We start from the raw sequence: 15,588 nt of genomic DNA on the forward strand, positions 1-15,588 counted from the left end.
CAGACACAGGGTATAACTGTCAGCTCGCACTATACGTCGTCACCTGAATGAAAAGGGACGCTATGGTAGGTGACCCAGGAGAACCCCACTGCTGACACAGAACCATAAAAAGCCAGATTGGAGTTTGCCAAAACTTACCTGAGGAAGCCAAAATCCTTTTGGGAGAATGTGTTGTGGACAGATGAAACAAAATTACAGCTTTTTGGTAAAGACCATTGTTCTTCTGTTTTCAGAAAAAGAAACAAGGTCTTTAAAGAAAAGAATAAAGTCCCTACAGTCAAACACGGTGGAGGTTCACTGATGTTTTGGGGTTGCTTTGCTGCTTCAGGCACTGGATGTCTTGACTGTGTGCATGGCATGAAATCTGAAGACTACCAAAGAATTCTGGGGTGCAATGTGGGGCCCAGTGTCAGAAAGTTGGGTCTCCGTCAGAGGTCATGGGTCTTACAGCAGGACAATGACCCAAAGAACATGTCAAAAAGCACCCAGAAATGGTTAAAAACAAAGCTCTGGTGAATACTGAACTGGCCAGCAATGAGTCCATATCTAGATCCCATAGAAAAGTGTTTCTCAATTTCAGTCATCAGGTCATGTTTTCAGTCTTTCCAATTATTTTGCACAGGTGATTTGATCAGTTTTATCACAGCTGTTTCTTCTGAGAGAAATCCTGAAAACATGACCCGTTGGGGCGCCTTGAGGACTGGAGTTGAGAGACACTGCCATAGAGCACCTGTGGAGAGATCTCCAGCAGTTGGGAAAAGGAACCCTTCCATGCTGCGAGACCTGGAGCAGTTGGCAAAAGAAGTATACAGGTGTAGGAAACTCATTGATGGTTACAGAAAGCGATTGATTTTGAGGGGTGTGCTACCAAATATTACATTGAGGGTGCCAAAAACTTTATCCAGTCCATTTTTGGAGTTATGCATAGAATGTGTCAGATTTCACTTTTTGTTTCTCCGCTTTTTTGTGTCATACCAATACAAACAAAAGAATAAACATGAGAATGCCTAAACATTTGTAATTGCAACAGTTTATGGGTGAAGTGGTGCATTGTCTGACAGAAATGCAGGGTTGTCAATATTTTTGGCCATGATTGTATATGAGGTCTGTCTTACTTGCCAAAGTATTTTAAAAATTCTGTTAAGACACTCTTCTGATCCAGATAATCCTACCACATAGCAAAGCTAAGTAAGCATTATAGCTTGTGCACCAGCCCTAACCTGCTTATTGATTGCTGATGAAGAGCAGCAGCACACCGATGAGGTCACTCCTCTTCTTTCCTCTCGAGTAAGCATGGTCAGGAAGTTAGACTGACAGTGCTGTTTAAGCACTTCAATACTGTGCACATTCACCCCCTTCTTGCCCAGGCCGATTTTCAGCTTTTAGCACTGTTGCACATTGACTGACAATTGCAAGGTCATGCAACACTCTACCCATAATATGAATTTTTTTTTTGTTTATTTTTTTTTTTTTTAGACAGGTAGATCTTTCTTTCGGTAGTATTTAATCACCATTGGGTTTTTTTAATTTGTTTGCTAAACTACAGTAAATAAGACTGAAAAGTTTTTCTTACTGTAGTTTCTGTTAGAAAATTTTGCAAATAAGTAATTTTTCTTCTTCACTGATGTGCACTGATGATTAGTGCCCCGATTATCAGTGTAGACGATGTACTCACTGTGCCCTGTCAGACTTGCCAGTTATCGGCTCTCTTTTCCTCACACAGACAGCATGTGAGGACAGGAATGCCAATAACCGGCAAGACTGTTTTTATTTTTTTTTTTACTAGTAAATGGCAGCGATCAGCGATTTTTAGCACGACTGCGACATTGAGGCGGACAAATCTGACACTAAGTAACACTTTTTGGGACCAGTGACACCAAAACAGTGATCAGTGCTAAAAAAAAAAAAAAATGCATGGTCACTGTATAAATGACACTGGCAGGGAAGGGGTTAACATCAGGAGCAATCAAAGGGTTAAGGGTGTTCCTAGATGGTGCTTTCTAACTGTGGGGATGTGCTCTGACTAAAGGAAAACAGAGATTCGGGTTTCTGCTTAGCAGAAACACAAAATCTCCATTTTCCCCCTCTGGCAGAATGGTGGTCTGCTTTGTTTACATAGGCAGACCGCCGTTCTGCCTCTCCTCAGAGAGATCAGAGGGTACCAGTGGACATCGCGTCCGCCGGACCCGCTGATTGGCTCCCGCTGTGTCCAATCACAGCGGGAGCGGGTCACCGGTAGTGCGCGCCCCAGACCCCCCACACGAAATCATGTACAGGTACGTTATTTTGCGCAGGAGGGCCTCCCTGCCGCAGTATATCTGCATGGAGTGGTCCTTCAGTGATTAAAAAAAAAAAAACACATCTTGCCACTGCTTACAGTACTGACTAATAAGTGTCTCTTGACATGCTTACAATTTAAATTTGTATCATGGTTCTCTGCACAAACACTATCTTGTGCCATTCCATAATAACAAGTCCTAATTCTCATTTTCTAGTAGTAGTAGTAGTAGTAGTAGTAGTAGTAGATTTGAGCAGAATTAAAGTTGTGTTGTTTAATTTTCACAAGATGATTATATTTCACTTTGTAATGAGCAGCCATTAATTTTTGCATTAAAAGTCCGTTTTTTTTGTTAGGATTGTTTACTTTAGTCAAACATTGTGTATGTTATACTGTATATGTATGAGGCAATCAAATTCACTGGGGAGGGATTCCATAGTTTTCATCAGATTCTTAAAGGGGTGTCTGTGACTCAAAAAAAAGTTAAAAACCATTGTCCTAAAGTCCTACTATGTGGAGGATTACATGGGACCATTAACAAAACAGATAATTATTGTGCTCATAAGTTTACATACCCTGGCAGAATTTATGATTTCTTGGCCATTTTTCTGAGAATATGAATGATAATACAAAAACATTTCTTTCACTCGTGGTTAGTGTTTGGCTGAAGCCATGTATTATCAATCAACTGTGTTTACTCTTTTTAAATTATAATGGCAACAGAAACTACCCAAATGATCCTGATCAAAAGTTTAAATACCCTGGTGATTTTGGCCTGATAACATGCACACAAGTTGACACAAAGGGGTTTGAATGGCTATTAAAGGTAACCATCCTCACCTGTGATCTGTTTGCTTGTAATCAGTGTGTGTGTATAAAAGGTCAATGAGTTTCTGGACTCCTGACAGACCCTTGCATCTTTCATCCAGTGCTGCACTGATGTTTCTGGATGAAAGGGGAAAGCAAAAGAATTGTCTGCGAGAAAAGGTAGTTGAACTGTATAAAACTGGAAATGGATATAAAAAGATATCCAAGAAATTGAGAATGCCAATCAGCAGTGTTCTCTTTTTTTTTAAAAAAGAAAAAAAATATCAAATAAACCCATTTTAGAATAGACATATAAATCAAATCGAAACCAACCTCACATAACAAATATAACAGATATACCGGCAACAGTGAATAAAAAAAAAAAAGGAAAAAACATTGTCAAAACTAATAGGGTCCTATAATCTCCGCATGTGATAGTACATCAACTGTTCATTTATAATATACATTATATTTATGTCACTGCTTAATATCTTCCTTTGTTATTCCTTGGCTTATCTACTTTTAAGATAAAAAACAAAAAAAAAAAAAAAAGGGGGCGAGCTGACTAACTCAGACTCAAAATTTCATGGCTTCCTACCCCCCCCCCCCCCGACCCAACTCATCGGACCCAGCCTACCATTATAGATCTATAGGTCAGGGTATGCAAACTTATGAGCACAATTGTATATGTAAAAACACTTTTAATGATCTTTTAATAGATACACAACTGTATGTATGGGCAATTTATTTTTTCTGCTGGGAATCACTTTATTAAAGCGGGATTCCCTCCCTGAAAAAAAAAATTTAAAAGTCAGCAGCTACAAACACTTTTGCTGCTGACTTTAAATTAGTACTTACCTGTCCTGGGTGCCCACGATGTTGGCCGCCAGAGGCCGACCCGTCCCTCGGCTCTCAGGTCCCGGCACCGCCATCCTAAGTAAGGGAAACAGGTAGTGGAGCCTTGCGGCTTCACTGCCAGTTTCCTACTGCGCACGCGCGAGCGACACGGCGCTCTGTGAATGACCCCGTGGTGTTCTGGGAACACACACAGTTCCCAGAAGACAATGGGGCCGCTCACCGAGGTGCAGAACACGCCGCGGAATAGGAATAGGCAGATTAGGAAGACTGCCTAGCAACAAGAGTTTAGATAAGTTTAAAATTTTTTTTTTTTTTTTTATTTTTTTTAGGATTTTTGGTGAATTTTTTTTTCAGGGTGGCCCTCCACTTTAACTTTGCAAACGAAAGCTTAAAACCAGCTTTTTTTGTATTTTTTTTTTTTGTTTTTTTTACATTTTGTATGTGGTTTTTCGAAGAGTTAAAATTTCTGTTAGGTCTTTTTAGTTACATAGTAGTCTTTAGTTTTGTTTATATCCATTTTAGTAACACGTCCTCTCACTTCCTATTCCTGTGATAGACATGCATAAAATGAGGGGCACAGACAGCAATATTAACATAAGAAGTGTAATGTAAGAAGTTCTCACCCTTACGAACGATACTAAAAATTTGATTTTTTTTTTCATCTTGGTCTCTCCCCCCCCCCCCGATTAAAAATTGTTATCACTTCCTGCCCAGCCAGGAAGTGAGTGAAGATCTACCCAAAAGGGGCACAAATGCCAATAAAATCCTTTTCAAAATGAAATATATACTATATATTAACACACAACTATAAACTACTATACACTAATGTACCACTGTACCACTAGAAGGGACAAATATCTGGGGAACCTCTTTATTATAAAGGAGGTTTTCAGATATTTTTTGGAGCACCAGGTAGGGAAGGGGCCCTGATCCCTCAATAATAGGACAAGGATGCAAAGCTGGTGGCCTGGTCTGGTCATGATCATATTTGGTCAATTATAATACTCAAGATCTCCAGAATTGGTAACACTACTGCAGCACCTGGTAAGGGCCAAGACAGTTAAGTAGGTCTGTCAACTGTAAACAGGCAAGGTTCACCTTGTTGAGTTTGCCCAATTATAAGTTTAGAAAACCCATTACCCTTTGTGTAAACCAAGAATGGCCATATGTCTCTCTCAGAGGGAACACAGAGTATGCAGTTCCCATGATGTAAAAGCAGCTTTCTCAGCTGTTCTACAGGAGATTGATTGTGGGGTTAAGTAGAGACAGATAGTAAAAGGTATCAGTGTTGGGCGTATACTTATATCAGCTATCCTCCCACTGCAAAGAGCGTTACCTCATTTTACTTTCAGAAAGCAATATCCTGCTTTTTAATTTAAGTTCTGTAAATCACAGCGCAGTAATAGCGTGACATCAAATTAGTACCTTACAACAGCCAACATCTCTACACAAATATGTCAGCACAATAACTGTCACTGTCTATTTCCTGTGGACTAGGTGTGCTTCCAATGTGTTATTCTGTCTCATCTTATCTAATCCTTGCATTTAAAGGCGACCTATACTGAGAGAACTATATAGGCTGCCATTACCAAACTCCACCTGGTTGTCTGGGACCTCAATTCTTACCTAAACAAAAAAACCTGACCTGGATCAGATGTGCAGCCAGTGAGGACAGAATCCACATAGGTCCTGTCCGCTACAGTGCATTAAAGGGGCACGCATTAACATGCGTTGTGTTAGGGCAACCCATTCCCTTGGACAGTTTGTCCAATGCACCTAAACTAGCCAAAAAATGCACATGTGGCAAATCTGGCAGCTTGTTAGTGTGTTAAACTGCACTGTAAAGGAAGTGCGCTGGGAAGGTATGTTGGGGTACCATTCAGAATGAACAGCACCGCATCACACTTACAGACAGGGCCCTTAGTCACAACTCCCGATATGCCTACCGGGATCCCAATCAGTGACTGAAAAAGTACTGAAATCAGTGGATTAGCATGGTAGCCATGCAGCTGGCAGTTTATGAATCAGGTCAATAATAGTAATCTATTGATGTAAAAGTGCTTAACCACTTCAGCCCCGAAAGGATTTACCCCCTTCCTGACCAGAGCACTTTTTGCAACTCGGCACTGCGTCGCTTTAACTAACAATTGCGTGGTCGTGCGATGTTGTACCCAAATAAAATTGACGTCCTTTTTTTTCCACAAATAGAGCTTTCTTTTGGTGGTATTTGATCACCTCTGCGGTTTTTATTTTTTGAGATATAAACAAAAAAAGATTGTCAATTTTTTACAGCAGCGACACTTCTTAAAGGGGATGTAACTGTACGCCCTTTTGCCCACCAGTGCCATTCTGCCGACTTATATCGGCGTGCGCTGGTCGGGAAGCGGTTAAAGGGGAAATCTAGCCTAAGCTCGTTTGACTGGTCTTCTCCTATGGGTCACAGGAGTTTTGCACTCCTGTGACCCGTTTTCAGCAGAGAGCGGACTGAAGTCCGCTCCCTGCTGACGTGCAGGAATCAGTCCAGGCACAGCATCATCAAGTCGGGATCCGCCAGGTGCCTGGACTGACACCCGTCTCAGCCTCTCAGCGAGCCACTGAGAGCCTGAAACGGCGGCTCCCCGCCCTTCCACAGCTCAGCGCTCCAATAAGCGTTGAGGAGCAGAGCGGAGAGATGCTGATTGACAGTCAGAAGCTCTCTGCTCAGGGAGCTGTAAGAACCGAGCTATCGGCGATATTCGATCGCTCGGCTCTCAGTGTAGAGGCGCCAGGGGGCAGATGCAGCATCGGTCCGATGCTGCAGCCACCTAGGTAAGTATGATTATGGGAAAAAACGGATTCCCATACTTCTCCTTAAGAAAAAGAAATAATCTGTAAAACTAAAACAGGCAAAACATCCAATTGTATAAAAGAAGAAGTGAGGAGATGCTGGGAGATTGTATTTACCATCTTTTCTAAACGAACGTAAACATTTGGGCACATAGACCCAGTTGAAAACAGAAAGTGCTGGGCACATATTTCTGCTGCATGCTGGCCCCACCACAGCACCTGATGTACCAGTAAGGTACTGTTTAAGCACAATTAACAATTTTTAATGTTTGTTTAAATACCACAACAAATTTTCACTTTTTTGAGTTCAGGAGCACTTTAATGCCCTAGCCTTGTATGTATATGTAGTGATGCCAAATTATTTTCCAATGAATTGAATATGGGTAAGATGATTTTTTTTCCAATTTGTCTGAAAATACTTACAAAATTTGTCTAGAGAGCAGAGAGGGGGCAGAGAGCCAGAGTATTGTGTATATAAGGCATGTAAAATTCATGTTAATGGTCCGTGGGATTCAAAATTGTGAGTTTAGTGGTCCGCGAGGTCCGAAAGGTTGGTGACCAGTGGTCTAGACTGCCGAGAAGTGATGAATCACGATTACCAGGATCCTGAATTTAATGGTGTTCCACAAAATAGGTAAATCTGCAGATGCGGCCAAATTAAAAATTCCTTACTCAACAGTTCTCCTTCTTCAGTTATCAATATGTACAATCCTGGTCTCATATACTCTTGTGGGTCTATACTGGGGTCTACTTCGAGAGGAAAGTACAAGGAATATTGGGGCCTATTTAGAGAGGAATGTACAGGGAATATTGGGGTCCATTTATAGAGGAATGTACAGGGAATATTGGGGTCTACTTAAAGAGGAATGTACAGGGAATATTGGGGTCTACTTATAGAGGAATGTACAGGGAATATTGGGGTCTACTTATAGAGGAATGTACAGGGAATATTAGGGTGATTTAGAGAGGAATGTACAGGGAATATTGGGGTCTACTTATAGAGGAATGTACAGGGAATATTGGGGTCTACTTATAGAGGAATGTACAGGGAATATTGGGGTCTATTAATAGAGGAATGTACAGGGAATATTGGGGTCTATTAATAGAGGAATGTACAGGGAATATTGGGGTCTATTAATAGAGGAATGTACAGGGAATATTGGGGTCTATTAATAGAGGAATGTACAGGGAATATTGGGGTCTATTAATAGAGGAATGTACAGGGAATATTGGGGTCTATTTGGAGAGGAATGTACAGGGAATATTGGGGTCTACTTATAAAGGAATGTACAGGGAATATTGGGGTCTACTTATAAAGGAATGTACAGGGAATATTGGGGTCTATTAATAGAGGAATGTACAGGGAATATTGGGGTCTATTTATGGAGGAATGTACAGGGAATATTGGGGTCTATTAATAGAGGAATGTACAGGGAATATTGGGGTCTATTAATAGAGGAATGTACAGGGAATATTGGGGTCTATTTGGAGAGGAATGTACAGGGAATATTGGGGTCTACTTATAAAGGAATGTACAGGGAATATTGGGGTCTACTTATAGAGGAATGTACAGGGAATATTGGGGTCTACTTATAGAGGAATGTACAGGGAATATTGGGGTCTACTTATAGAGGAATGTACAGGGAATATTGGGGTCTACTTATAAAGGAATGTACAGGGAATATTGGGGTCTACTTATAGAGGAATGTACAGGGAATATTGGGGTCTATTTATGGAGGAATGTACAGGGAATATTGGGGTCTTTTTATGGAGGAATGTACAGGGAATATTGGGGTCTATTTAAAGAGGAATGTACAGGGAATATTGGGGTCTACTTATAGAGGAATGTACAGGGAATATTGGGGTCTACTTATAGAGGAATGTACAGGGAATATTGGGGTCTATTTGGAGAGGAATGTACAGGGAATATTGGGGTCTATTAATAGAGGAATGTACAGGGAATTTTGGGGTCTATTTGGAGAGGAATGTACAGGGAATATTAGGGTGATTTAGAGAGGAATGTACAGGGAATATTGGGGTCTATTTATGGAGGAATGTACAGGGAATATTGGGGTTTACTTATAGAGGAATGTACAGGGAATATTGGGGTCTATTAATAGAGGAATGTACAGGGAATATTGGGGTCTATTAATAGAGGAATGTACAGGGAATATTGGGGTCTATTTGGAGAGGAATGTACAGGGAATATTGGGGTCTACTTATAAAGGAATGTACAGGGAATATAGGGGTCTACTTGGAGAGGAATGTACAGGGAATATTGGGGTCTACTTATAAAGGAATGTACAGGGAATATTGGGGTCTACTTATAGAGGAATGTACAGGGAATATTGGGGTCTACTTATAGAGGAATGTACAGGGAATATTGGGGTCTATTTGGAGAGGAATGTACAGGGAATATTGGGGTCTATTAATAGAGGAATGTACAGGGAATTTTGGGGTCTATTTGGAGAGGAATGTACAGGGAATATTAGGGTGATTTAGGGAGGAATGTACAGGGAATATTGGGATCTATTTATGGAGGAATGTACAGGGAATATTGGGGTCTACTTATAGAGGAATGTACAGGGAATATTGGGGTCTACTTATAGAGGAATGTACAGGGAATATTGGGGTCTACTTATAGAGGAATGTACAGGGAATATTAGGGTCGATTTAGAGAGGAATGTACAGGGAATATTGGGGTCTATTAATAGAGGAATGTACAGGGAATATTGGGGTCTATTTGGAGAGGAATGTACAGGGAATATTGGGGTCTATTTGGAGAGGAATGTACAGGGAATATTGGGGTCTATTTGGAGAGGAATGTACAGGGAATATTGGGGTCTATTTGGAGGGGAATATACATGGAATATTGGGGTCTATTTGGAGAGGAATGTACAGGGAATATTGGGGTCTATTTGGAGAGGAATGTACAGGGAATATTGGGGTCTATTTGGAGAGGAATATACATGGAATATTGGGGTCTATTTGGAGAGGAATGTACATGGAATATTGGGGTCTATTTATGGAAGAATGTACAGGGAATATTGGGGTCCATTTGTAGAGGAATGTACTGGGAATATTGGTGTCCATTAATGGAGCAATGTACAGGGGAACACTGGGGCCTATTTATGAAGGAATATACAGGTGAATACTTGTGTAAATTTATAGAGGAATGTACATGGGAATATTGGGGCCTATTTATGGAGTAATATACAGGTGAATATTAGGACCCATTTATAGAGGAATGTACAGGGGAACATCGGGCCCATTTATGGAGGAATGTACAGGTGAATAATTGGGGCCCATTTACGAAGGAATGTACAGGTGAATATTGGGGCCTATTTATGAAGGAATGTCCAGAGTGAATATTGGGGCCTATTTCCGAAGGAATGTCCAGAGTGAATATTGGGGCCTATTTACGAAGGAATGTACAGAGTGAATATTGGGGCCTATTTACGAAGGAATGTCCAGAGTGAATATTGGGGCCTATTTATGAAGGAATGTCCAGAGTGAATATTGGGGCCTATTTATGAAGGAATGTCCAGACTGAATATTGGGGCCTATTTATGAAGGAATGTCCAGAGTGAATACTGGGGCCTATTTATAAAGGAATGTCCAGAGTGAATATTGGGGCCTATTTACGAAGGAATGTGCAGGTGAATATTGGGGCCTATTTATGAAGGAATGTCCAGAGTGAATATTGGGGCCTATTTCCGAAGGAATGTCCAGAGTGAATATTGGGGCCTATTTCCGAAGGAATGTACAGAGTGAATATTGGGGCCTATTTATAAAGGAATGTCCAGAGTGAATATTGGGGCCTGTTTATAAAGGAATGTCCAGAGTGAATATTGGGGCCTATTTATAAAGGAATGTCCAGAGTGAATATTGGGGCCTATTTACAAAGGAATGTACAGGTGAATATTGGGGCCATTTTTTGGAGGAATGTACAATGTACAGAGAAATATTGGGGCTCATTTATAGAAGAATAAACAGGTCAATATTGGGGCCCCATTTATGAAAAAATGTACAGGGGAATATTGCAAACCATTTATAGAGGAATGTACAGGTGAATATTGGGGCCCATTTATGGAAAAATGTACGAGTGAATATTAGGGCCAATTTATGGAGGAATGTACAGGGAAATAGTGGGGCCCATTTATGAAGGAATGTACAGGGAAATAGTGGAGACCATTTATGGAGGGATGTACAGGGCATATTGGGCCCCATTTATAGAAGAATGTAGGGGTGAATATTGGGTCCCATTTATGGAGGAATGTACAAGGCAATATTGGGGACCATTATGGAGGAATGCCCTGGTGTTGTCCACAGCAACCAACCATATACTAACAGCTGTCACTTTTCTAGCATACATTATGCAGACAGATCATCTTTTTGCAATAAACTGCACCATTCTCTTCCATGCATCCATGTTTTGTCAACATGACTTATTCTTAGTCAGTGAAAGAATTCTTAGTCCAAAAAATAGCAAAACAAACAACCAGCAATGGACTCAATAGCCAAAACTAAAACACCAGTCTAAGGCCTCATGTACATCAAAATACATGCGTCCAGATTCATTCGGAGCTAATGTTTTACAATGACTGAACTGACACCTAGAAATTTAGCAGTGTGTAGCTGCATTCACATACACAGGACATTTCTGCGTCCAGGAACAGGAATGTAAAAGACAAGTACATTTAAGCCTAGGTTCACACTGACAGCGAGTTAGAAATCATGTGAGTTCAGCTGAACTCGTATGATTTCATACCCGCATGTCAGTCTGACTTCGGGGGCGATTTCAAAGACATCTGTGCGGGTTCCTGCACAGATGTCTATACAAATCGCACCCAGAAGTTGCCAAAAGTAGTACAGGAACTACTTTTGGGAATCAGTGTGGCGCTGCACTGATTCAAATGGTGCCATTGCCAGCAATAGCCACTAATTTGTCAAATCGCATGCCAAATCGCACCAATGTGAACCTAGGCTAAATGAAGGAAAATAGATCTGGGAATTATATGTTTTGTTATACTTCATAGATCAACTTCTTATGCATTTAAAGCAAGAGCCCATGTGAATGAATCCCGCCACCGACTGTCAGTATACCCAAACAGTGGCTGCATTCGACTGGATGTAGATGCTGTTTGACAATTGTCCAAGTAGCTTGACAGGAGCAAATATCAGCCAATTTAGCAGGAATCCACCTAAATTCAATGCAAATATGGCCAGCTTAAGGCTACATTCACACTAGGCCTCCCATTTTTGGTTAACGTAAATGCAGGAGAAATTATCTGGGAAGCATAAACAAACTTCATGCTTCCCAGATCAAGTTCTGTGTTTAAGTGTACTTGCATTTACATGCACTTAAGCCAGCCATACATTATACAATTTTCATATTCAATTTTCTTTAGATGTACCTTCAACTATGTAGTGTAAGGGCCTGCCTGATTGCATACAAAATTTAAAGTGTTTAGGTTTGACCTCATATTATATGGTTTTGGTTAATATAAAAGAAAATTGTATAATGTATGGCCACCCTTAGATGCATTCAGTATCTAATCTGTCCCTGGATGCACAGAATTCAATTTTCTTTCATTTCTATCTTTTCTATAAAAGCACCTAAATGCACAGTGTGAATTATAGCATTTAATATCATTACAAGTATTTATATGAGTTCCTATAAACGCAAATAAATGCATGGAAGTCATTAACAGTATGAATGAGGCCTACGGATACGTCTTTTCAAAAAGAGTGAGTTATTTTTAGCCAAGTCCAGTAAGATTTAAAAAGTACAGCCACATGGCTAAAGGTGGCCATACTGACTTTGATTTTATTATCCAACTTATGTGTGATTAGAGCAAAACAATCAAACAGCCATAACTTCCGTTAGACTCGGTTTCGATCAGCCGGGAGGGGGGGGGGGGGGGGGGACTATTGGTTGTTTAGCATTAATCAGGAGCACCAAGATGCTTAGGTCGTGAATTTGATTGTATATGGATTGCTTAGATTATGAATTTGCATGGTGCAAATAGAGATACAATGGATAACTTACTATTGTATCTTCCAACTATCAACTGAAACCTGTGTGTTGGCCTATCAAATCAATTAAGTTGGTGACTGTCAATCATGGAAGATCAGATTGACCATTTATCGAAGCACGTATGGGGATGAGGGGAAGATCTGAAATGAGGGGAAGCTCTGCTGATTTTATCATCCAATCATGTGAGAGCTAAAATGCTGTTTTTTTATTTTCCTTGCATGTCCCTCTCGGATCTACAGGGACTGTACTTCCAAGTGCACTTGTCGTGCAAAGTGGATTTGCCTTTAGTAAATAACCTCCTATGTATCACATGAGTTATCGCCACACTTTTTCTTCATTATTGCTACATTTTTAGAGTGGTTCCTTCCACTTTAAAAAGGGGCAGCTGCACTCATAGTATTTATTAACAATTTTTTGGCGCCACTTCTTGTCCCTTTATATACATTCACATTAGAAAGTCCATAACACTTATCTAGATATGTATTATTCTGGATTTCACTAACCAAGCTAAAAATAACCGAAACTAAAGTAGTGAAACACTTTTGCTGACTTTCCATTATATTTACTGGCCTATACAATGACATTAATATTGATTGATGATGATTGATTAATATTGATATTTTATCAACCAGCGAAAAAAAAAAAAAAAAAACAAAGGAAAACATCTAAATGCTTACACAGAAAGCGGCGCAGATATTTCTTTTAAATAAATGTATCTCTATGGTATAAACATATATTATAAACATAAAATAAGATTTATTATTGGTAGACAGCATAATATACAGACAATCAACACAACTCATCAAACCGATGTAACAAGTAAAATGAAGAAATGACCAATAGAAGACCTTTGCGCGGCAAAAGATAAAACCAGCCAGACGTTTCAAGTTCACATAGTTCATGCATTCTTAATGATCGCCCTGTCTTCCATTTCAGCCTTGGGTAAAGAAAAACCCCCCCATCTACACCGGCGTACCAATTCACGGGGGCCAGAAGTAAAACCAAACGTGCGTGTGGCGAGTGCGGTGGCGAGCCAAGTGGCCCAGACCCCCAACAGCCCTCAGAGGGATGCTGAACTCTCCGGCTGCATCCAACCTTCATCAGTCACATGGTGCTGACAAAGCCCCCCCATCAGCCACTCATTGTTATCCCTAGCCGAGGCACAAGGGTTAACAGGGGACCTCTTAGCGTGCACCTGTAACGCTCGCTAGGGATCCCTGCCCTCCCCCTTGCTTTTGTAAATAATGTCCTATGGGGGGGGGGGGGGAAGGAACCTTGCAGCACAAAGGAGGATGCGTTTAACCCCTTCGCTCCTGGGGGGGGCCTGTGACATCCATGACACAAGCGAGGGTTACCGGCCGTGGGGGGGAAGAAAAACAACGCTGTGATGCATCACGGTGATGAATGAGCTCCATGCTGTATATTTAGCCATCATTTGCAGGGGGGGAAATAAAAAAAAAAAATACAAGACAATGATCGCCTTTCTAGCATCCACCAGCGATCACCATCCCCCCCCCCCCCTTTTCTGCAGGAAGACATAGGGAGTAGTGGGCACACAGGGAGGTTAACCCCATCCCTGATCCAGCCTCGCTCCCTCCTCCATGGCAGGAAAACACAGACAAGAAGAAAAAAAAAAAAAGAGGGGGCATTTCCTGCAGGGGACACCTGCCTCTCATCCTGTGCCAGGGATCAGAGCATGCATGGATCAGCACCATGGATCTTGTAGCATGGAGACAGGACAGGGCTGGCTGAGGAGGAGGGAGGGAGGGGAGCAACCACAGCAGGGACACACCACACACATACACCACACACAGATCACCACACTACTACTAGAACACAAGAAGGACAAGAATATAGTCATAGTCACCTTGGCTGTGGAGGATTGTGTTGTTGGTGGTGGTGCTTGTTGTTGTGGGTGATGGGGAAGATGAGGAGGAGGAGGTTGGAGAGGTGGTGGTGGAGGAGGAGGAGGATGAGGAGGAGAGGAGTAGTTGTTGTTGATGGGTAACAGTCGCCAGGACTACGGTGGCTATGGCGCTGGATTCACAAGGCAACAGTTGCTATAACTCACAAAAGAGGGAGGCAGCCTAACCTGAGAGGAGGAAGAGGAGGAGCCGCCTGACACTGACATACACACAGCCTGAGAGGTGCACAAGCAGCATCCCCGGCTTCCCTGCGGCTGTGCCGCCTCATTCCCCCCCTCAGAATGCTACGCATGCGCACACGCTCAACACCTACTAGGATACCTCATCTATAGGATCTACTGTACATTGTCATCATCCCCTCCTCTCCTCAGGACTGTACATTTATTATTAAACGTAATCATATCGAACATCACTTCACCTAGGGCTGCATTCACACTATAGCAGCACGTGAATGATTATTTCAAAAGGCACAAAAACCTGCAATGCACAATAAATGGAATACAGACACTTTTTTTGGCAAATTAAATAAAAAACACCTTGTGAGTAAAAAAAAAAAAATTGTGAATGAAAAAAAAAATGCACAAAACCTAACGCTCAAAAGGGTGCATGGTACTTTACCACATTTGTCACACGTAGGGCAGCCCATTGAAACAGGTGGGCTGCCTCATGGCCCGGACACACCTGAGCCATTTTCTGCTTGAAGCTTGTAGCTCTAAACGCAGTGGTTCTCAATTCCTGTCCTCAGGGCCCACTAACAGGCCAGGTTTTATGTATTACCTTGGGGAGATGCAAACTAGAATACTGTAATCACTGAGCAGAAAATATCACCTGTGATGTATTTCTGTTGTCTTGCA

The 15,588-nt window shown here is 41.4% G+C and overlaps 1 protein-coding gene across 2 annotated transcripts in view; it reads right to left on the minus strand.

The window, feature by feature from the left end:
* The window catches only part of RFX3 (regulatory factor X3), a 485,917-nt gene extending 471,006 nt beyond the window's left edge, over positions 1 to 14,911 (minus strand). For both annotated transcript variants that reach the window (XM_073634946.1, XM_073634940.1), the window contains exon 1: positions 14,677 to 14,911. The gene's annotated coding sequence lies outside the window, so the exon portion shown is untranslated. The remainder of the gene's footprint in view (positions 1 to 14,676) is intronic.
* Between the last annotated feature and the right edge of the window lie 677 nt (positions 14,912 to 15,588).

This window comes from Aquarana catesbeiana, linkage group LG01 (assembly GCF_042186555.1).
Source record: "Aquarana catesbeiana isolate 2022-GZ linkage group LG01, ASM4218655v1, whole genome shotgun sequence".
NCBI classification, from domain to species: domain Eukaryota; kingdom Metazoa; phylum Chordata; class Amphibia; order Anura; family Ranidae; genus Aquarana; species Aquarana catesbeiana.